This window comes from Myodes glareolus, chromosome 5, assembly GCF_982192425.1.
Source record: "Myodes glareolus chromosome 5, mMyoGla1.1, whole genome shotgun sequence".
Classification (NCBI taxonomy): Eukaryota; Metazoa; Chordata; class Mammalia; order Rodentia; family Cricetidae; genus Myodes; species Myodes glareolus.
This window is the reverse complement of record NC_142030.1, coordinates 106,606,416-106,631,094: the sequence shown is the minus strand read 5'-3', so window position 1 is coordinate 106,631,094 and position 24,679 is coordinate 106,606,416. Positions and strand designations below refer to the sequence as shown.

The 24,679-nt window shown below is 45.0% G+C and overlaps 1 pseudogene; it reads right to left on the bottom strand.

The window, feature by feature from the left end:
- The window catches only part of LOC148122169 (polypyrimidine tract-binding protein 1-like), a 28,279-nt pseudogene extending 8,544 nt beyond the window's left edge, over nt 1-19,735 (bottom strand).
- Between the last annotated feature and the right edge of the window lie 4,944 nt (nt 19,736-24,679).

The window sequence follows — 24,679 nt, the reverse complement described above, 5'->3', positions numbered from 1 at the left end:
TTGGTGGGTGGGTTAGTTGGTTGGTTGGTTGGTTAGCAGTTGGTTGATTGGTTTGTTGGTGGGATGGTTAGTTGATTGATTTGTTGGTGAGCTGGTTGGTTGATTGGTTTGTTGGTGGGCTGGTTGGTTGATTGGTTTGTTGTCGGGTTGGTTTGTTTATTGATTTGTTGGTGGGTGGGTGGGTTAGTTGCTTGGTTGGTTGGTTGGCTAGCTGATTGGTGATTGGTTTGTTGGTGGATTGGTTGGTTGATTTGTTGACAGGTTGGTTGTCTGGTTGGCTGGTTAGCTGGATGATTGGTTGGTTTTAGCATGAATTCCAGGGATCAAACCGAAGGTGTCAAACTTATGCAGCAAAGCACTTTTATTTACTGAGGTATCTTACCAATCTAAAGCCATTCATTTCAACAGTCCAATATTTGGAGCTTTTGATGTCACCTTAAATGACAGTATATGCCCACTACTTAGTGCAGGAAATAAAAGTTGATATGTGGTAAACTGATTGGCCCATTAGGTCAGGCTTCTTGTTAACTCTTATAATTTATATTAACCCATTATTCTCATCTATGTTAGCCATAATGGCTCCGTACCTTTCTCAGCTGGGCAAGTTACATGCTGCCTCTTCAGTGGTCTGCGCAGGAGTGCTGAGGGAGCTCTTCTTCCAGAATACTCCCAGTCTCTTTGCTCCACCCCTACTTCCTGTCTGGCTTTCCCGCCTATACTGCCTGCCTGGCCAATCAGCGTTTTATTAAAATGATTGACAGAATACAGACAATTCTCCCGTATCATGTGGCCAAACTGCTAACTGTGGCTAACTATGCCCTGTGATGCTGTAGACACAGAATCCATGGTGGAAAAAAAAAAAACTGACATAAAGGAGAGGATGACGAGGGCTTAGGGAGTCTGGGAAGCCAATGATGTGCAAACAAGATGATCTGAGTTCAGTCTCCAGCACCCACATAAAACAGCTATGAGCAGATGTGCCTATAAACCCAGACAAGGGGAGGTGGAGACAGATGAGTCCCTAGATCTTAGTGGTCAAGCAGCCAAGCCTAATTGGAGAGTTCTAGGATCCAACAAAAGACACTCAAAAACACAAAGTGTATGACTACTAAAGAATTACACATGAGATTGATCTCTGGTGTACACACACACACACACACACACACGCACACACACACACACACACACACACCAGTGAGGCTAGCAAAAGGCAGCTGGGGTACGGAGGATGAACCCTCCAGAACACAGAGAAAAAGAATGAAAACTTTTATTGTGCTAGTAGTGTGTGTTCCCACTCGGATCCTCAGCCCTGCCTCCTCCCCACTTTTAAGAGCCACCCAGAACATGAGCACTTCTCCTTGGCAGCAGATGGCAGCAGTAATAAGCCTCAGTGGCATGCTAAACACTGACAGGTGGCACAGAAATGGCTCCGCTCCCCCATTAAAAAGACAACTTGTCTCACAGATGCAGCAAATGGATGGAAACCACACAGAGACATGTCTTTTTCAATGAGGTACCAATCTTCCAACGTGACTTCTGATAACTTCACCTGTAACCCCAGAGACATGCTTCTACCACTAAAGAATTTCCATGGAGCTGCCCTGAGGTTCCACTGAATTTCATTAGCTTAGCTTCTAACCCCAGGCCATAGGTGTTGGTTCCATGGAGATCAGAGAGTCACAGACGGTCCATCCTCTCTGAGTCACATCTCTTTAGTTGACTCCCATCCTCAGCACACCTGTCTTTGAACTTCCACAGTTTCTTAACAACCTATAAACATCTGTGGGTCCCCACCAACACCCCATGATCCATGAGCTTTGTGAAGAAAAGTTCCACATCTTATTCAACGTTGCTTTTCCCCAATGTCCAGTAAAATGCCTGGGACCCTATAGAAGGTTTGGCAGAATGGAAAGAGCAAGCCTTAAGAACATTTGGACTTGAGTCTTTCCATCCACATCATCTTACCCAGTGTGTTCATGTCTCTGGATTTTTATTCTTCGGGTGTAAAGGTGTACACCTGGCTGCAGAGTATGAGGATGAAAATTATTTTGAAATGTACATACTTCCCAGTAAAATTCCAAACCTGCAGTAGGAGTCTGTATGAATTGAGCAGCTTTCAGGGACTAACCCTGTACCCCATGTGTGCTGCTTAGTTTGAAATTTTCAATTTGACACAACCTAGAATCACTCTTTCAATCTAGTTGGTCTATATGCACTACTGTGGGGTATTTTTTGGTTGTTAATTATTGTAAGAAGACCCAGAACACCGTGGGCAGTGCCATTTCTAGGGTGGTGTGTAATGGTGAACTATGTAAGAATGAAGAAAGCTAGAGAACATGCCAGCATGGACAGCAATCTCTCCTCCCCCTCTCTCTGTCTCTGTCTCTGTCTCTGTCTCTGTCTCTGTCTCTCTCTCTCTCTCTCTCTCTCTCTCTCTCTAACTGTATATGTGATGTGACTAGCTGTTTTGAGTTCCTGTCCGGGCTTCTCTTTAGTGATGGACCTCCTTTTTCTAGTTGCTTTTTCTCAAGAGTATTTTACCACAGCAACAGACACGAAACCACAATCACAGCTTGGTGAAGAAGCAGATAACCAGCTGGGAGGCTGTGCATGTGGAGAGACAAAGGCCATATGGGAAACCTCTGTATCTTCCTCTAAATTTTCTGTGAAATTACAAAAGGAGAACCCAGACGAAAGCTTAAAAAGAGAGAAATTGCCGTCCTGTTCCCAAGAGATAAAGCATCCCAAGAAATGTATATAAAAAAAAAAAGAGCATGGACTCGGGATGAAAGGACGATAAGTCTAGGGATGGCGCCTCGTGCAGACATGCCCAAGGCACACGGCGAGTGGTGAGTGGGAGCCCAGGAACGCTCTGATCATTTGTCTAAGAAGCTGTGTATTTCTGCAACTCCTGTGCACCTGAACACTACCAGCCATCCTTCCCACTCTTGCCCACTGCTCTGGAACACTATGTACTTATGTATGAGCTGCCTTCCAGGTACTTACACAGGACAGGGAGCTTCACACTGAGAAAAAGGAAGTCACTGTTGATTGACCAGTTGTCATGGAGACATCACTGGAACGAGAGGAGCAGCATATCAGTCAGGCATGGGGCCCGGTGACCCCTTCTCTCTCCATGCTGATGTGATGACTGCTTTGGTCTTGTGCATGGAGAGCCCTGGTAGGCTGCCCATTCTCCAGTTAACTGTGCCTTATGCCCATTCACATAGGAGCAGCACTAATTAGATATAGTGGGCTGTTTACAAAAGGAGACATGAAGTTGGGAGATAGTATAGAACGTGTCTAGAAGAAAGGGTGGATAGGTATGATTTAAATACACTCTATTTATATATAAAATTACAAGGAATAAATACAGGTTAAAATTTTAAGAGAGACATAGCATCAACTACCATAGAAAAGAAAGTTATTGACACGAGTGTTCATGAACGAGGAAAGTTCAGGGCTTACTTAGGAACCAAGCTCTCCTCCGTCTGTGCAGGGGGTGTCAAAGTGAGTGTGCTAAATGATTATGATGTGCCTAGAACAGCATCCTGTGCATGTAGTGCTTAGTGGCTACTTTTAATCAATCATCAGTTCCTTTTACCTCCAGAATTTTAAATCTCTTAGCAAATGTCTGCTAACTCTGGGCTGAGGGGGACAAGGAAAAGAGGTTTCTCCAGGGCAGTCTCTGCTGGTGTGTGTGTTCTCTCTGAGATGCCTCTTGTATTCAGTATCTGCTATTATTCTGGTGTATCCACTCCAGCAGATACTCCGAAGATGGAAGACATAAATACAGAAATAAATTGCACTCACAGATCATGTCTAGGATGTGCATCGTTGCTATTTAACTCACAAGACCAGACACAGAAGAGAAATGAGGCACTGGGAAGAGCCAGCTCCCATTGGGAGGAGACTTTGACTCCCTGCCACCCTTTACTTTTTTCTTTCTGGTGGAGGACAAGTGAAAAATAAAATGATTCCACATGCAAAATGCTTGCCTTTGTGACAACTCAAGAGAAGTTCACAGGTCAGAGTTGGGCAGATCAGTAGTCCTTGGTCCCTTCTTGGCAAAGATCCACAGAGGAAACCTGGAGTGTACACAGCTCCTTATACTCATATCTAATAATGCAAGTGTCTGGAGCCCCTATCCATGCCCATACTTGGAACAGAAAACTCAGGCTGAGGGGAGATGGCTCAGAGGGTAAAACTGTTTGTTATAGAAACATGAGAACCCATATAGCACAGAACCCATATAAGATCCAGTAGTGTATTGGGATCTATTTCCACAAGGTGGAACTAGGGGAATCTTGGAATTCTCAGAACAACTACTTAGTGTGTGCAGACCAAAGAAGAAAAGAAAAACCCGACTCAGATAGGTAAAAGGTGAGGCCTGACACCCAAACTTATTTTGTGACTTCTGCACAAGAAACATGGAATGTGAACGCGCGCGCACACACACACACACACAAACTGAAAAGCAGGTATCTGTTTTCTTCAAACTAGAATTCTACTATTTATAAATTATCGTTCTTTTTCTCACTTTACTCTGAAACATAGCACTGCCAAGCTGTTCTAAATGATCAAGGGATTCAGACAAAAGGAACAGAGGCAAGGCAAATTCCCAAAATAGAAATTAAATCCATTTATCCTTATTCCCACGACAAAGGGAGCACGCTGAATGCATCCCTGTGCTTATACAAGAAATGTATAATGGACAAGAAAGCAAAGATCGCTTCTAACACTCTGCCTCTCTTTCACCGGCCGCATAGAGCCTCTGTTCCCTCTCCTCTGTTGCCAGGGTCCCAGGAGCTCTTTCCTACTTTCGGGGAGGACCATGACACACGAATAATTCAACAAAGGCAGCAAGCTTCCATTATACTCTGTGGGCAAGCCTCAGGCAGAAACCATAAGAAGAGGCGAAAGACTTAAAGTAGGAAAATAAGACACCACCCATGAAGCAAGGGATACTGGGAATTCTCTCCCCCCAACACCGAGGTGCCATAGTTCACTGGTATCGTGCATTTGCAGTAGGGTATGGGCTCAGGAAGCAAGTAGTGGAGCCAGTGATTGTTTTAGAGATGAGGTTTCTCCCCAAAATGCTAAGGAAGCCTTCCCTCCAGACTCCAGAGCAATGTGGCTGTTGTCAGTCTTCCAGGCTCTCTCCCCTGACCCACTTCAGTGAGGAACCAAACTGCCAATAGTCAGGGCACAGGCTGTAGCATCTCTTCAGAATCTGTCTTTCTCAAACTTCATACTACCAACTAGGGCATCTAATAACTGTACTTTGGGATCTTTAGACTCTCAACTAGTTAAAGTAGACAGAATAAGAGGCCATGGAGGGCTCAGCCCTAAATGAGACACCTATATCACACACTGAGTTCCTAAGACTCGGGGACCATCACAAAGAAGTGGTTGGAAAGCATGGAAGAGCCAGAGGTTGGAAAAGACAACTTCAAAAGTGTCTTCTGGACATTGCAGGACTGCTGCAGTCATAAACCAACCACTGCCATGGTTTTCTGCAGGAGATCAAGCCAAACCAAATTCCAGGACGGCTATGGGAGGAGCTCATGTCTTCACCTCTAGCCAGGGAGCTATTGCCGGTTGATGGCTTCTAGGAAAGAAAGAGAAAGACAGGGGGTTCCTTAAAGAATGTGGCCTCTAATAATTGCTCCAGTGGTCCAGTATTAGGGTCAACACACATGCACAGATGGGCAGCACTAATTAGTGGATTTAGTGGATTATGAAAAATATAAAAGAAGTTATGAAGCTGGAAAAGTGTGCGATGAGGGACTCTGGGAGGAATTGGGGAGAAGGAAGGGAAGAATGGAGATGAGCAAAATGCATTGAATATATGTATGAAATGCTCAATAAGTAAAAACACATGAAAAATAATAACATCAAAGTTGCATCTTATGAGACTGAGGAGACATCTCCCTGGATAAGAGTATTTACTGAAGAAGTCTAAAGACCTAAGTTCAAATCCCCAGCACTCATAAAAAAAGCACAGTGTGGCTGCCTATGACTGTAACCTAGCACCGTCAAAGTAGAAGGAGCCAGAATGATCCCAGGACTTACTGGATACCAGCCTAGTTCTAGGTTTAGTAAAGACCCTGACTCAAAGAAATAAAGAAAAGAGGAATGGAACAATGTACCCAGTGTCCTCCTCTGGCTTCTGCACATGTGACTGTCACACACACTTTTATACATAGGCATACATAACACACATATGCATGTGCAATGTATGCACAATTACATCATTTGCACAAATATAACCGAAAGTACACTTGCCTTTGAAATTGCATGCATATTTCTACTGTTCAGCAAAATGTGCATGTGCCATAGTTTTCCCTTGTCAGGATGTCACATTTCATGACCTCAGTGATTGACAAGCAAGTACAGTCCAATGACTTCTTCAAGAGAAAGGTTGTAGTACACAATATCTGAAATTACCATCCCAAGATAAGGAAACGGTCCTCAAAAAACTAGTCAAATACATTAGTTCCCCTCTCCCACATGGAGGACACACTTAAAGACTTAAACACTTGAACCAAGAGGCAGTTGGTACCAAACCCTCTATATTACTTGGCATAAACACTATGATGCTGTGTCACACAAAAACAACTAAGTGACTGTGTTAGCCAAGCTTCTGTTTCTGTGACAACCAAACCGAGACAGACTTACAAGGAGGAAAGCTTTATGTTTGCTCACGGTTTCAGCCCCGAGTGCTTGGCCTGCTGCCTGTGCCTATGCAGTACACAGTGTGAAGACAACGGACGCAGGGGTGGTTCGTGTCCTTCAAGGCAGAAGACGACCACATGAGCTTGCCACACCATTCAGAATTACACCCTATTTAAAACATAGCTCTTTATTTCTGGGATTCTCCGTGTGATATTTCAGACCTTACCTGCCTGTGAGTGACTGAAATCATTCACTAAGGACTAGAGAAGGGATAACTATGCAGCTATAGTGCCTCAAACTTCAGGAAACATTAGGTCTCTAGAATCCAGTCACACTTAGGAAGCAACAGAGCGTAGTCATCTCTGGGGCTGAAGAAACAGCCCAGTGGTTAACAGGAGCATTGCTCTTGCAGAAGACCCAAGTTGTCTTCCCGATACCCACATCTGATGACTCAAAACCACTCCAGCTTGAAGGTGTGCAGTGCTCTCTTCTGGTCTCCAGGAGCACTGCACTCCCATGTGCATAACCTATACTCAGATATATACGTAATTAAAATTAATTTTTTAAATCTTTAAAAAATTAAATAATGATCTGTGCTCTGAACGAGTATAATGTAGACTCTAGTTTGTAATTCTCTACTGCCCCACTCATCCCTGGAGACCTAGGAGACCTGGGGATGAAGTGCACCCCACAACCAGAGTCACAGTGTAATCCAGAGGACAGAGTGCACATAACACGGAAGCAGAATGACTGCCAAAAGCAGTTGTTGGCGCCACAGGCAGAAGGCAGACGGATGGTAGACAGAGTCATGACCATGGTTGGCACATGAGAGGAAAAGCCAGGGTGAGTGGTGGAGCCTGAACAGCAACCACTAAAGTGGACCTGTTACCTGGTGAGTACATCCAGACATCCAGATGAGTCTCTTGGGCTCATTTTTAGACCCAGAGATGCCAGGACAGAGAAAGAGCCCCACTTCACCATGGAATAGAAGATAAACAAAGTGGACTGTCTCACCACATAGAGCAAGACAGAAGAGCACAGGGTAAGTGAAAAAGAAGTTGACATTATTACCCATGACGCCAACAGCACGAGTTGACAGTGGACAGCACACACAAGGAAAAGAGACTCATCGGTTAGCAAGGGATGGAGGAGCCCCAAGCACACATGGCTACTTCCCAGAGCCTTTGATCACGTCAAGGATTTCCACAAGGTCTTTGTTCCCTGTCTGTCCTGAGGCAATACCGAAAGATGGATCAAAAGAATTAGTGTCCTGTAAACGGAAAGGGCCCAAAAACCCTGCCTCCTTCCTCTGCTCTTCCAGATATTAGAAACGCACAGCTCCAATATAATGAAAATCATACATTATATTAAAATCACTACTATGTATAATTTTAAATTTCCTAGTAGCCACATTATAAAAACTAAAAGGAAATTGGCAAAATGAAATTTAATATATATTTTAGCCTAATGTCTTCCCAATGCAATCATTTTAACATTTGTAAATATAAAAAGTTCCTGAGATATTTTACGTATTTTCCCATACTAAGCATTTGAAATGTAGTGTATATTTCACAATAATAGAACATCTAAAATCAGATGAGATTGTACACACCTCCAATCCTAGCACTCAGGAGGCTAAGGCTGAGGAAGAACAAGTTCAAGGCAAGCCTGGGTTATGTAACAAGACCTTGCCTCAAAAAATAGAATAAAATAAATCTTAGTCCTGACAAGCAACATTCTGTGTGGCAGCAGATGGCAGCCAGATTGGGTAGCACAGATAGAAAGCAAAGAATATTGCCTTCTGGTGGCCTGGATTTGAACATTTTTAAAGAAAGTGTGAATTAGTTTTCTTGCCACTGTGACCAAACATGGGACAGGAAACAACTCCAGGAAGAAGGGACGGCCCATCATGGTACAGAAAGCTGGGCAGCAGGAGTGCTGGGCTGCTGGTCACATTGCATCACACTCAGGAAGTAGAGAGCAAAGAGGAAATGGTGACCTACCTTCTGCAATGAAGCTCCTCCTACTGAAGTTGCACAACTCTCCAAAGTGATACACCAGCCAAGGCCAAGTGTTTGAGCACATGTCCATGGGGATATTCACCTTCCAACCACAACAGTCTCCATTGCATGGGCAGGGGAGGGTCACAGACCTTCAGAACTCATTTATGATGGAGTTAGGGAGGTAGCTCACCTTGTGAAGTATTTGTCTTGCAAGAGCCAGCATAAGACCTGAGTTCAATTCCCCAGGACCCATGTTTCAAAATAAAAGCTAGTTTGGCAGCACTTTCTTGTAATCTCAGTTTGGGGAAGAAGTAAGCTCCTTGGGTTCCTCTCCACCTACCCAGCCTACCTGGCAAGATCCAGAACAATGGGAGACCTCGTCTCAAAAAGATGGATAGTTACTGGGAAACAACACCAGAGGATGGCCTTTGGGATCTAGTCATACATGCGCACATGTATGTGCAAACCGCTATGCACACAAGCACACACCCACTCATTCATGTAAAGAAACTGCGACAGAAGAGAAGAGAGTTTATCTCCGCCCTCTTGCAAATCGAAGAATCTTTATTTGATTAATTTTTTAACTGTAACCTTAATTTTTAGTCAAAATAATTTCCATTCCCTGGTGACTTTAAGAATCCCAAAGTCTGGGAAATGAAAGTTGGCAGACATAATACTGAAGGGTCCTCAAGAGTGTTTGTTGGGTGCCCCATCCAGCTGGAACATGCACCAAGAAGACACCATGGGTCCAGCTTCTTGTGACCATGGCAGACCCAGAGAATCTCCTAGTGCTTTGGGTTCCCAGAGTAGAAGGAGATTTTCTGCCAAAGAATCAGTCAGAAGTCTGCCCCAGTCTCTGGGAATTGTGCAGTACACATAGGGGCACAACATAAATTCATGTTCTCTTTTTTGGGTGGTCAGAAACACCTCAGTGAGTAATAGTTGACTATTTCCTGTTGCTGTAATCAGCCCTATGATTAAAATCAGTTTAAGGAAGAAAGGGAGTTTGGGGTTTATGGGTCCAGGGGGATAGAGCACATCATGACAGGAAAGGTGAGTGACAGACAGCAGGGGCAAGAAGCCAGCTGACCATATCTTCTCTGCGCCTTTGCCCTCTACTGTCACCAGCTGAGGACATTTCTCTTGACCCATCTCCCCTGGATGCACAATAAGCTCTAAGTGAGCGACTCCTGAGATTCTTACTACACAACTTATCATTAAAATGAAAAACCCAACTTAATCAACTTACAATGGTTTATTTCAGCTCAGTTTTGGAGGTCCAGTCCATGACTAGGCAGGTGTGTAGCTCGGTGCTTCCGGTGAGTACAGTGGTAGAGAACATGTCGGAGCTCCAACTGCTCCTATCATGACCAGAATTGTGGGGTAAACGTGAAATGCCCCCTTGAGCACATGGGTTTGAACACTTAGTCTATGGCTGGTGGCACTGTTTGAGAAGGCTGTGGAACCATTAGGAGGTGGAGCCTCCTAAAGTGGGTTACTGGAGGAGGGCTTGAGGTTTTAAAACAGAGTCCTAGCTCCTGTTTCTCTCTGCTTCTCAATTGTGGGTGTCATACGAGCAACTGTCTCTTGCTCCTACCACTGTGCCTTCCTGACATTGATGGACACTACCCTTGAATGGCAAACCTAAATAAAGTCTTTTTCTTTTAAGTTGCTTTTTGTCATAACAATGAGAAAAGTAGCTAATACAACCAGTATGCAATACACACAGAGATACACACACACACACACACACATGGAGAGGAAGAGAGAGAGAGAGAGAGAGAGAGAGAGAGAGAGAGAGAGAACAGTCTTCTGCAATCCCCTTCAAGAACATCCCCCATGTATTAAGTATGAGCCTCTTCTTTCTAAAGTCTGCACCACTTCACTTTCATATAGCATCACCCTGGGAGCCAAAATTTTAATATTAACACATGGTCTTTAGGGAGCATTCAACATCCAAACTATAACACTTACACATCTGTTATTGGGGAAACAGACAAATCACAGTCACCTTCCTGAAGGACAGGTATTTCTCGGGGTGGATGGGCTGCCATTCCTCTGGTGTGACTGAGATAAAGGAGTCTGTTGCAGTCTAAGCCCAGAAGCATATCGACATTTTCTTCTCTATCCTCTTCCCAGTGCAGATGTGTGGGACAAGCGTCCTTGTGATTGCTTTGATTCTGGCCTTCCTGTATTCTCTGCCGGCAGGTTAGCCGGGCAAAGCAGGGAGAAAAGACACAAAGGCAAACATGTGACTCACACATAGCCCTGTGAATGCCGTCTGTTCCGTGACGATAACAGCGCACCTCACCCTCTTGGATGAGAAAAGGGTTTTGTCACGGGACAAGTTAGCCCTAATTATGAAAGAATGTAATGAATGGGAGAAGGAACTCAAGGCTCCACCCGTTTTGGGGAGGGTGTCTGTAGGTAGCTGATGGTTGCTGGAGAGAAGACCCAGTTTCTTTATTGACATGGTCACTGTTAAGTCACCTGTGCTCCTGTGCAGAATCATGCACCCATGATCCCCTAAGAGACGTTAATTAAACCCACTGGTTCTCTCTCTCCTCCTCCCAATGAACATTTAAAGGAGTTGGGAAAGGAGGAAGGATCAGTGGGGGGGGGTGTGGGGGAAGGGGATAAATATGATCAAAATACTTTATAAACATGTATGAAATGTCACAGTGAAACTCTTCGTTGGATACAATTAATATATGTTAGAAAAAAACATTTTTCAAAAGAGGCAGAGTGGAACACAACCTCTGCCCGCTCTGCGGCTTCAAGTGCCGTTCATAAGGAGGGTCTCCAGAGGCACATCTCCAGCCCCCGCCCCCCAGTCGCCCAGGATCCCATCTGATCTCTGGCTGTCTCACTTTCATCCTCGCCAACCAGTAGCTCAGAGTGAAACTCTTACACGTGCTTGACCTTCTCTCTCCCTCTCATCCCACACTCCAAACATCTAACATACAGTAGGTAGGTCATGAGCCGACTGAGTTCATTCTCAAAAAGGGTCACCTGCCCAAGTACCCATGTGTCAGACTAAACAGATATTTTAAGCCCTCTCTTTGCTGTTATAATCAAAAGGTAACCATTTCACTGACTTTGAAAGAGGATAACAGTATTCACCTTATTAGTGTTGGCACTTAATTGATAATCCCCAGAGTCCAGAACTCCTGCTGGAAGGAGTGAGTTCTATGCCAGCTGAGCTACATAGTGAGTTCAAGACTAGCCTGGGGTATGTAGAAAACACTGTCTCATAAACAAAAACAGAAGACAGCAACTTGGATGGGACTGTCCTGCTTTTCTGATTCCACTCCCTGGGACCTCCCTAACTTTCCATAGAGGGAGACCAGGCTTCTTGTTTCTTGTAGACACTCTCAGCATATCTCTCTCTCTCTCTCTCTCTCTCTCTCTCTCTCTCTCTCTCTCTCTCTCTCTCTTTCTCACACACACACACACACACACACACACACACGGCATCTATCTACTCTTTCCCATAAGATGGAGGAAAAGCTGACATAAAATATCTCACACTCAGGAAATATAATAAATGTGTGATGAGTGTACACGGTTTTGTTGTGGTGAGGACTGAAGGCATGTTTGACTTTGTGACCTCCAGGGAACAGAGAGTAGGAAGTGAGCATCTCCCCTTCCATTGCTCTCCACTGCACACGGCTCAGCTTCTCCAACCTGTGAGACACACTCAGTAACAAAGAGTCCATGTGGGGCATATTTTACCCTGGATCTTCTGGGATTTTTAAAGGGGCTCAATCTGTATTAACTTCATTAAAAATAAAATAAGCCAAGTCTGTAATAAAGTGCATCTTCATCCTTCATCTTTCTCTTTCTCCTTCTCATCTCTTTCCCATTCAAGGAATGTGAAACAGTTTCAAAGATGTCCTAAGACACAGGAGCTCTAGAGAGACAGATGGCCTGAGTGAGGGACCCGGAGCTCTGGACAAGAGACAAGGAAACAGCAGTGGGTGGCATCCCAGGTAGAAAGCTGCAGGGAGACAGGCGGCTGCTGGCTTCTGTACCATCTTTTCTTTTTTTTTTTTTTTTTTTTTAGTAAATTTTATTAAATTATAAAAGTTTCCATTTCCACCCCCCCCTCCCAACACCCTCCCACTCCCCCTACTCCCCCTCCTCCTCCCTCTTCGTCCCCCAGGGCAGTCAGGGTTTCCTGCCCTGTGGGAAGTTCCAGTTCCTTCCCCCTCCCTCCAGGTCCAGGAAGGTGAGTGTCCAAACAGACTGGATCCCCAAAATCCATTATATGTAGAGGAAACAGGTCCCAGTGTCATAGTCAATGGCTTTTCAGAAAGACTTCGGGTCAGCCACAGTCAGAGACTCCGGCCAAATTCGGAGAGTCTGGTTAGATCACGTCCTCTTTCAGTCCCAGTCCAACTGGCCTTGGTAAACTCTCATCAGATCCGTTCCCTTGTATCAGTGGGTGATGGCATCCCTCGCAGTACTGATTTCGTTTTTCATGTTCTTCCTCCTTCTGCTCCTCATTTGGACCTCGGGGGGCTCAGTCCCGTGCTGCAATGTGGGTTTCCGACTGTATCGCCGTCCTTCGTCAGATGCAGGATCTATGGTGATAAGCAAAATATACATCAGTATGGACATGGGCCACGGCCGATTCAGGCACCCACTCCTCTGTCCAGAGAGCAATCTGGGGGATCTCTCCTTGGACCTGGGATCCCATATATACTCAAGTCTCCTGTAAACCCTAAAATGGGTCCCTTAGTTGAAATATAATCTTCCCTGATCCCTTGTTCATCCTTCCTCCCTCCCCCCCCATCCCAGGCCACCAAGCTTTCCCCTTTCTTCCCCTACTCCCTTCTCTCTAACCTTCTCCCCTTCCATCGACCCTCCCTCCCCCCCCATGCACCCGAGGTTACCTGGGACTCTTGTCTATTTCCTACCTCCTGGTGGATAGCTAAATAATCTTCATCAGGTTCATCTTCTTATTTAGCTTCTCTAGGATCACGAATAATAGGCTCAAAGACCTTTAATTATGGTTAGAATCCACTTATGAGTGAATACATACCGTGTTCCTCTTTTTGGGTCTGGCTTACCTCACTCAGTAAAGCGTTTTCTATTTCCATCCATTTGCATGCAAAATTCAAGATGTCATTGTTTTTTACCGCTGAGTAAAACTCTAATGTGTATATGTTCCACACCTTTTTTAACCATTCTTCTATTGAGGGGCACCTAGGCTGTTTCCAGGTTCTGGCTATTACAAATAGTGCTGCTATGAACATAGTAGAACAAATGCTTTTGTAGTATGTTAGGGAATCTTTAGGGTATATTCCCAAGAGTGGAATTGCTGGGTCCTGAGGGAGGTTGACTCCCAGTTTCCTGAGAAACCGCCACACTGATTTCCACAGTGGCTGCACGAGTTTGCATTCCCACCAACAATGGATGAGTGTTCCCCTCACCCCACATCCTCTCCAGCATAGGATATCATTGGTGTTTTTGACTTTAGCTATTCTGACAGGTGTAAGATGGTATCTCAAAGTGGTTTTGATTTGCATTTCCCTGATCGCTAAGGAGGTTGAGCATTGTACCATCTTTTCTTAAAACTACTTGTCAAAATAGAACAAGTCGTTAATCAGCCCTTTGACCAGCAAAATGTCACCCTACTTTGATTATATTGTGAGGAAATTACCCACGATACTTCAAAAACTCCATGTACGTAAATATTTATGTAACTTTCTTAAAGAGCAAAAATAATTGACAATATCTCAAATTGCATCAATTGCTGATAGTCGTGTAAACTGGGACATAGCTAGTGAGTAGAGTTAAATCCATAATGATATTATATAAAATTTATTTAAAATGTGATAACCATATTAAATATTTATTTTAATATAAATAGATATCAAAATATAAACTTTTTTAAAAATTAAACATTTTAATTAGATTTTTGCTAATTTATCTTGTGTCAGGGCCAGGAGGGGAACGAGTGCCACGGGACACATGTGAGGGTCAGAGGACAGCTTTCAGGGGCGATTTTCCTCCTCTGATCGTGCAGATCTAAAGAATCAAACCCAGGTGGTTTGACTTAACAATGGCAGGTAATTTTACTTATTGAGCCAATGCATCAGCCCAAAAATCTTTTAATGCCAAGGAAATGGTCAAATAAATTTAAATACAGTAAAACATGAATAGGTGCCCTAACTCCAGGATTCCTTCATCCTTTACTTACCTGCTCAGAGCTGTGCATTAGGCAGTATCTTTGAGCTTCATACTATCCTCTGAAGAAAATATACAAAGGGACCCACAAGATGCCTGTGGGACCACATGATAAAAAGAGAGAATTGATGCCTACGAGTCATCCTTTGTCACACACCACACACACATACACACACACACATAACCAAGTGTAATTTTAAAAATTAATAAAGAAAATACCAGCAGTATGGTTGATTCTTCAGACATCAACCCACTCGAGCTGATGGGCTAAGTTTGGAGACACAGAAGCTAAGATGCATAGAAATGGGCGTTCAGCTTGCTTCTCTAAGGCTGTGTGGAAATGAGCTTCCCCGCTTGTCTCTGTGGCTAAAACCTGGTGTCACTTTCCTGAAAGCAATTTGGAAGCTCAAATCAAATATCTGCACACTGCCATCACTGTGACCTGGAATCTGCCCCTATGCAAATTTATCCTAGCAAAATAATGAATGGGCACAGAAGCATATTCTCTGACAGTTAGAGATATTTATCAAAGTCCTGTATCTAATGATAAAATGCAGAGGACAACTCCCACGCCTAATAATAGCAATTTTGATAAATAAATTGTGACACGTGATATGATGGGCTCTAGCCAAAAATCTGAAATGAGGTTTCGGGGGCTTCTTGGCTCTAAAGTATGTTCATGATATATTAGCAAGTGTCAAAAGGCAAATTGGCAGGCAAGATACCTAGCATGATTCCATCTTTTTATTTACTGAAAGAGAAAAAAGCATTTGAAAAATTGCATGCAAAATTGCTAATAGTTCTTAACTCTTGGGGGCTTGTTACAGGTAACTGTTCATTAACTTCTTAATATCACACACATTTTATTCTAAGTTTTTATGTTTCTTAAGATAGATGTTAAATATACAGCTAAGATGACTTATAAAAATACTAAATTATGATATTGCTTCAAGTGCTATAATTATGGATTGATATTTGTAACTCTTATTTTATCTTAACTGACTCAAAACTCTGCATATCTAAGGAGTGCAGTGTGATTTTCTCTGAATCTGCTTACATGCAATGATCAAATGGGATAATTAAGACCTCTCTCAGCCTGAACAGTAGTTGGCTCCTTGTAGTAAGAACAATCAAGTCTTCTCATATGGCTCCTTTGAAATATGCACTCTTATTAACTGCAATCACCCTACTATGCAGTAAGATGCCTCGTTTTTCTACTTCAGCAATGCAGAAGATCTTTAGGTACAATTTCTCTGGTAACTGAAAAAGTAAGTAAAATTATCAGTTTCTATAAAGGAAGATAATTCTTGCTGGAGAACGGAGAGACATTTTCTTCAGTGGTGTAGCCACTGGCAAGGCTCCCACAACTCCTATAAATAAATCCTCACCCCTGTAAACAGCCTTAATGAAACTCACTGGATCACCAGAGGAAAGTGGAGGATGATCTATGATAAGTGTTGTTAGACTAATGGTATCTCTGGGGCTAGCAGTCTTACCACCCAGGCTCTAAGAACCAACAGGCTAGAGCTTCTCCCTGCTGGCACTAATGGCCGACAGGAAGCCATTCCTCTCCAGGAACCAGCTCAGTCATCCAGCGAATATCTACAGCAATGGCAGGCTTGGTACACAGTCCATTTAGGACAGAGTTTGAGGAAGGAAAATAAAAGTAATGTTCATTTGTTTCATTACAACAATTTAATAGGAACAATCATCCAAAAAGTGGAAAATGTCAAGAGGGTTATTAAAGCCCTTCAGCAGGAACCATGTCTAGACGCAAATATTAAATGAGGACAATCTGGAGGAAGGAGTACAGACGGAGGATGCACCTCTTCCAACAGGCTCAGGACGCAGTCACCCAGCGCGGCCTCCAGTTTCTGGTGCACAAAGAGGAGCCTTGGCCGGTCTTCATAACAGCAACGTTGTAGGCCAGACACGTTGCCAGGGCCCAGAGAGTCAGAAGTGACTAGATAGATACCCTCAGTGACAGTTAATATTGACTGGCAACACGACAGGATCCAGAATTACCAGGATGCAGACCTCTGGATGCATCTGTAAGGGACTTTGTAGACTAACTTAATCAAGGTGGGGTTGTTCGCCTGAACTCTTGAAAGCATCATGCTATGGCCTGGGGTCTTGAACTAAATAAAAAGGAGCAAGAGAGCTGAGCCCCAGCACTCAGCATCACTCCCTGCTTCCTGACTGTGGCTCCCCGGACATCCCCACCCTGATGAACCCTGATGAACCATATCCTCAAACTGTGGGTCAAAACAAACGCTTCCTCCCGAGGTTGCCTTTTATAGGTTGCTGTTGCAGCAATGAGGGAAGCAACTCATGCACTCTCCCTGTTCTTACAGATCTCACAAACCCACAAAAGAAAGGTGGGGGCTGGGGAGATGGCTCATTGTGTGACAACACTGCTGCCAAGCAGGAGGACCTGAATTCAAAACCCCAGCCTTTGGGTAAAAGCCAGGCATGATCTTGTGTATATTACACCAGAATTAGAGGACGAAGAGAGGCGGCTCCTGAGAGCCAGCTTAGCTGAAGTGTCATGCCTCAAGTTCAGTGAACAACTCCATCTCCTGTGGCTTCTGCCTGGGCATGCATGGGCACAAACACCATGTGGGCATACAACACCGACAGGAGACAGAGACAGAGAAACACAGGCAGAGTATAACCTTGCAGGTTCCTCCATGTGAGTATCAGCTCTATGTAGGTAGAGTTGCTTCACATAGCAGCAAAAGTGTGATCAAAGGGCCTTGAGAACGAGCTTGCTATGTCCAAGGACTTCCCAGTGTCCCCTTCAAATGCCTTGTGGGAGGAGGGCTCTGAGGATAAGCGGGTGTCAGCATGAGCTTTAAATCAAACTGCTACATATTCAGATTTCCTTCCACACTCAAGAAGTAGCCCCTCCATCAGCTGGAAAGGATGAGAAAATACAACTGGAGATCTTACGTTCACCCTCTCTAAAACTACCCATATACCCAGTACAATCCATCCCAGGACATGTATTGTATCGATTAATATTGATTGTCAACTTGAGAGGATACAAAGTCTCCTAAGAGACAAAGTCATCAGTATGTCCATGAGAAATTATCTGCATCTCAGCCAGCCCCACCCTCATGGCTGGGGTCCAGATTACATAAATGGAGAAAGCCAGTTAAGCATGACTGCTGTCTTCGTTACAACTACAGGCACAATGTGACCAGCTGTCCTCTGCTGCTTCTGCCATGACGTCATAATGTACCCCCAAACTTGGAGTTGAAATATTCCCCCTTAAGTTGCTTCTTAGCATGTGTTTTATCATAGCAACTGGAGAAGTAAACTCTACACTGTTGACCATAAGTGCAATGGCTTTCCAATGAACCACACCTGAAATGTTGTATTAGAAAATATCAACCACTAGAGAGCGAAAGGGATGCTGCTCCATTCAGGTTCGAATGGCTCCCACAGCTGAACACTGGTCTCAGGTTGGTGGCACTGTTTGGGTAGATTAGGAGGTGTGGTTTACTAGAGACGTATGTCATTAGAGGCAGGCTTTGGGGATTGAAAAATGTGTGCCGTTTCCGTTTCGGTCTCTCTGCTTCTTGTTATGTGATTGGATTGCGAGTTCTCAGCTATCAGCTCCCAGCTAGAGCCACTGTGCCTGACTCCCTGCTGACATGCTGTCCCCGTCAGTATGGACCCAAACCCTCTGGAACCATAAGCCAAAATAAACTATTTCACCTATGTGTTGCCTTGGTCGTGGTGTCTTATCAGAGCTGCAGAGAAGTGATACAGGTCCCATGAATCTGCCTGACTTGGCTCTGGTCTCCCTCTTACTGCTCAGTAAGATGTAAAAGACCAGAAAGTCTGGTTCCTATTCCTAATTCTGCTCTCTTAGTTCTAATTTGCAATTTGTTTCAAGGTCTTTGCTTCTACTTAAATTAAATCTTTGCAACAAAATAATTATCTGGCAATTTTCCGGTGGAAAAGACCAAAACAAGCCCCATTCTCCCTGCGTCCCAGGGAAATGTGTTCCCCACCGATTGGGGAACCTGGGCGCTCAGGGAAACGTCAGTGTGCGGTCTGTGTCACTGTGAATGGAATTAACCCTCCTGGACATGAAGGGGCCCTGGGAGATTGAAGGAAGGAGAAATGGGGTCTAAAGAAAGTGGAAGGGGGGGAGCAGGTGCCGCCATGGAGATTCAGTCAGGAGCATCAGGGAGGAAAGCGATAGTGATTAACACAACTGCCAACTCGGAAAGGTCTAAATTACCATGGAGACAAGATTCTGGGAATGTCTGTGCGGGAGTTTCTAGATTAGGATAATGAAGATGAGAAACCTGTTCTCCCTGTGTGCAGCACCATCCCGTACACAGAGGTCTTGGGCTGAATAAAAAGGGAAAAATCAGCTGAGCACAGCATTCATCTCTGTCTCCTAACTGGATGTTATGTCACCTCACCTCTTCTGCCGTGATGCATTATAACCCAAAAGGCAGAGAGAAAGGTGGCTAGTTAGTTACCTCCTGTCTTTCAATCATAACTGAAAGCCCCACCTCTTCCAGAACATCATTGCCGTCAGTTGTTTCCAGGCAGAAAGCAGGCCTGGCCTCAGCACCACGCCAGCTCAGGATCCCACCATGAGGGCACAAGAGCAAGGTGATGTGCTTCTCCATCCAACCACTAACCTTCGTGTTTGATGCCACAGACTGCGGAGGCTTCCAGGTGGGCAAGGCCATCACAAGCAGGGCTTTCTGATGTGGAAGGAAGAGGAGGAGGAACTGCAGACACTGTGTGAACGAGCCTTTCCCTCTCTGGGTCTCAATCTCCTCTTGACAAAGATAGAGAATAGTAGCCTTTTCTTCGCTCACGACAACCATGGTAAGATCAAAAGACACATTTTGCCGTGTCTCTTCCCACACCCTGCCCTCACAAGGGTGGTGGCAGAGCTTGGACGGCCTTTATATCACCAGGAGGGTTAGCCCAAGATAAGCACAGTGCGCCCTGGTCCATTTAAGGCCAGCAGGTGTCTGTAGCTGCTGTGAGGTTGGGTTTCATCTCTGTGGTACCCCATTCTTATTATTTTTTATCTTGAGATATGGTACCACCATTTTCTCAAGTTGTGTCTAAACTCACTCTGGTAACCCAACCCGGTCTCGAGTCTGTGATTCTTCTGCCTCAGCCTCTGAGGTACCTAGGATTACAAGCTTGTGCCACCAGTCCTGGCTCAAAATCCTTCTGTACGAAAATTGTAGCCTACTTATTTAAATCACACTGAGCTTTTTTCAAAGCTAACTGAGGAAAGAGTGCGAAAACGCTTCAATATGATAAAATACAGGCGTTTGCAAAGAGTACAGAATTTGGAAAATAGCACAATCTCAGTATTATTAATCTTGCCTGTGTGAGAATGTGCGAATGTGTATGTGAGTGGATGTGGATGTGTTTGTGTGTACATGTGTAGTGTGTGTGTGTGTGTGTGTGTGTGTAGTGTGTGTGTATGTGTAGTGTGTGTGTGTGTAGTATGTGTGTATGTGTAGTGTGTGTGTGTGTGTGTGTGTGTGTGTGTGTGTGTGGTTGCATGTGTGTGTGGTTACGTAGAGGTCAGTGATCAGGTGTTTTTCAGTTACCATCCACCTTGATTTTTGACATGAGTTCTCTCACTGAACCTGGAACTTAACCAATTTGGCCAAAATAGCACGCCAAAGCCCCCTCCGGACCCTTCTACCTCAGCCTCACCAGCATTGGATACAAAATAATTTTAGCACACACAATTTATTTACATGAGGGCTGGGGGTGGAACTCGGGACCTCCGGCTCAATGGTAAGCACTTGTGGATTGAGCCATCCCCCTAGCCTCTGGTCCTAATTTTCATCAGTCTCCTCTCTGAAAATAAAACTCATTTGCCCAGGATACAGGGTGCTTTCTACAACTGCTCCCTGAATCCAAAGCCTTCACAGGAAGTAGCGTTTACATCTCTCCTGGAAGATTAGATTAGTTTGGTTCAGCAGTGATCCATGGAAACCCACGTGTCACAGAGTAGGAGGCAGAAAACAAACAGGAAAGTTGAGGAGTGTTAACAGTTAATAATGCCCTGAGGCCAGAGTAGCAGTAAAGGCCGGTTACCATCTTTCCTGGTCCAGAGAACAGTGCTCTGGTCTGGGTGGAGACCTGACATCCCAGTGTGGTTGTGCAGGTCACCTGACCAACAGACCAGGCCTTGAAGGCAGGCTTACCTTGAACAAGAGAGAGATGGAATGATTAGCCTTCTAATGAGAGGCTATGTTTCCTTCCCAGAATTTCGGTCCCAGCACGGGAGCTCATAGGGTCACAGCCATGCAGCTTTGTGATTCTGCCTACTTTTCTCAAATAACTCAGGAACTTCCTTTTCTCCTCTTCTGCCTCGCCCTTTCTAAGCACGCTCTGCTTTTCTGGTCCCCTGAAGCCCCTCCCACCACTGACTGCTCCACTGTCTGACCTCCACACTGGCTCAAACCACAGGCTCTTTTGTCCTTCTCTCCTCTGGAAAGCTGTTAAGATTTCCTGTTCACGTTCCCTGGGACCTTTCTCTTTTAGATCCTAATAAAATTATCCTCGAGCTCCCATGTGAGTCATTTCTTAAATTATTTTACCATTGAAACCGAGATTCCTAGGAGGAAGGGGAGTTAGAGGGACGTAGATAAACAAGAAAAGCAAACCCGAGCTCCCTGGGATGGCCGCTTCCTGTTCTTAGGAGACACTGCAGGGAAGAGAAACGGCAGGTAAGCACAAGGCGGGTATGTAAGCAAGACAAATGGGGTAAAGGGAGGACACGGGGCCCCCAAAATACCCAGTCTAGGGTTCCGTTTGCAGACAGCCAGCCTTAGGCCTTCTCATCTGGAAGGGGAAAGCTGTCACTTTCCTTTTCTCTGAGTCTCGGTCTTCTGTCTTTCCCAGACATTCAGTTCTCTGTTCATGCCAGGGAATAAGCTCAGTGATCCCCTAGATGACCACCAGCACCCCTATTACTATCTAGCAACCTTGAAGAGACTCCCTAAATTGCCAGAAACACTGGGAAGTCGGTGCGAGTGTGAGGGAGAGGTATCCAGTTTCCTCTGGTCCTTCCCACAGCAGCCGGCTCAGTGCCTACGCTCCTGAGTGAAAAGAACCCAGAGGGGACACAGTAATTAAAGAAAGCAGTCACCGTCTAAATTATAAGACAAAAAGACAAAAATCCACTCTGTAGAAAAGAACCGACCTCCCTGAGCAGCAGCAGCTCCATCCTGCCAATTATGGGGCTTGTGTTTCTCCTCTCCCTGCTATCCCCACTCTTTTGTCTTCCCCGAGGGTGGGGACTTCCAGAAAAGGGGCTTGTTTTGCTCAGAAGTCCATTTTACCAGAAATCGGTCTGCTGTAAGTAGATTACAAGATGCAGGAGTTTATATGGGGTCAGGATGGGATGGCGGCGCTGTGAGGAGACAGCTTTTGGATAAGCATGAAGGCCTGAGATCAAACACCCAGAACCCACAGAAGTCTGGGCACACCATGTGAGTCCGCCCACCCGTGACATCAGAACTGCTGGGGCAGAGAGAGGAGGATCCCTGGGGCTTGCTGGCCGTCTCATCTGGCCGAAAACTAGCCAGTTCCAGCTTCAGTGAGAGACCTCCTTCTCGAGAGCAAAAGGCTGAGAGTGACAGGGTCCTGATGGCCAAAGTCTTCCTCTAACCTTCACACTGGCAGACACACACACACACATACACATGTGCGCACACACAAGCAGGTACACACATGTACATACACACATAGAAGCACACACAAGGACATGTAAAGGAGTCTAAAGTATCCTTAAAAGCAATTAAGTTAGCATTGGGAAAAAAGAAAATAAAATTCTGAGCTTGATCCCCTATCCCAGAAGTCTCTGGTGCTGACCCAGCTAGAGTGTACCACCATCACCTGTAAATCCTCCTGCCCTATCTATTTGACTACCATGAATTATCTCCAAATCCTTTTTATTTTTACGCTGAGTAGGTCCAGCTAGAGCAAGTCCCACCATCACCTTTATTAACAGCTGGAATTAACTGCCATCAGCGTTTGGTCTTCATTACTGCTGGAGGGGTGGGGTAGATTGGTTGGTTGGTCTCTCCTGGAGTTAACTTTTTGCAATGGCTACTCAAAGCAAATGGAGAAAGGGAGGTCCAAGGGACAGAACAGCTGTGGAGGAGGCTAAGGGGCTCTAGTCTCTGCCATTTTACTCACTTCTGAAAAGCCTGTGCCCTGTGGCACCACGGCAAGCCAGCAGGAAGGAGCTCAAGGCTCCACCTCCCTTAAAACTGGCCTCTGGCTCTCGGAGATCCTAGACCCAATAAACGTCAAAAGGTGACCAGGAAAACGGTGACTGAGATGTGCACAGGTTCACTCGATGTGAAACGGTGTCCCTCTTTAATCTGGTTTTGTATTTTATCTTTCTTTTATGCACCTTTAAGCTATTTTATTTCATCCGCCTACTCTCTTTCCTTCAGGGAGCGTATTTATATTCTGCAATGAAAAGAAAGCTTCCCGAGCCCAGCCGCTCACAGGAAGCTTTTCCACGGGAAATGGACCTGATCTGATCTCATCTCCTTGCTCCTGAGAAGGAAATGAATCCCCCTTTGAAGTCACCACTGTCAGCTCAGTCTGGGTACCACTCATCCCCTGCAGCGGATCAACGCTGACAGGCACAGCTCGGCCGTCACCACAATTGCCTCTGCCTTTCAGTCCACGAGCTGTGCTGAAAGCCACACCAGGCTGTGTTCTTTCTCATCTTCAACTCTGCCAAGAAACTACGGTTTCTCCTGTGTCGTCCATATTTTAAAAAAAAAAAAAAAAATGAGGCTCAAAAAAAGACTGTCCCTCCAGAGGACAAGAACTGAGCCACAATTTCAGCCTCTAGGTCTAATGGGCCAAAACTGATGTGGACTCTGTTTCCTTGTTGCTCCAGCCATCTGTTTTTCCAGTCGTCAGTAACTTCATAATAAATACTTCCTAACTCTTGCCTACTGTCTTCACAGCCACAGCCCTCCTGAGAGTGCTGGCTAAGCCTGGAGCGGTGCTTCTCATAAAAGCTGAAGGAATGGGCAAGGGATGTCCATACTGCACACTATGAAAGCACTTATATCTTATTTCATTTCTTTCTGGAGAATTTCATACAAAATACATGTATTTTGCTTATATCCACACCCTCATGCCCCCACTTCCAATTTCTCCAAGATGCCGCCACCTCCCCCTCCCAATTGCACCCCCTCTTCTGTTTATAAGGCATTGAGAGCAGCCAGTGATGCCATTTGTACATGGATGGAGGCCTGTCTGTTGGAAAGCAGGCAACCCGCAAGGGACCACACTCCTAATGAAAACGATGTCTTCCCAGCTGCCATCAACTGCCGCTAGCTCTCAGCTAAGGGTGGAGATCCCCGTCATGTCTAGTAGATGTTAACTTCAGTGGTCCTTCTGGCTCTCTGCTCTTACATGCTTCAGCCACTCTTCAGCCATTTTCCCTGAGCTCCTGGGGAAGGAGTGTGACAGGAACATCCATTCAGAGCTTAGCACTCACCCATCCCTTTGACCAGTGGAAGGTTCTGTATCAACCTCCACCCTCTGAAAAAAGAAGCTTCTTTGACAAGAGGGAGAAAGTAGGAGTCACACTAACCTATGGCTATAAAGATAGATAGGTAGAAGGCAGTTGGTTGGATACTGTATCAATTCAGCAGAATACTAGTAACAGGTTAGCCCCTTGGCAATGGTTCTCAACCTGCATGTCCGGACCCTTTAGGGGATTAAAAATGACCCTCTCACGGGGGTCACATATCAGGTAT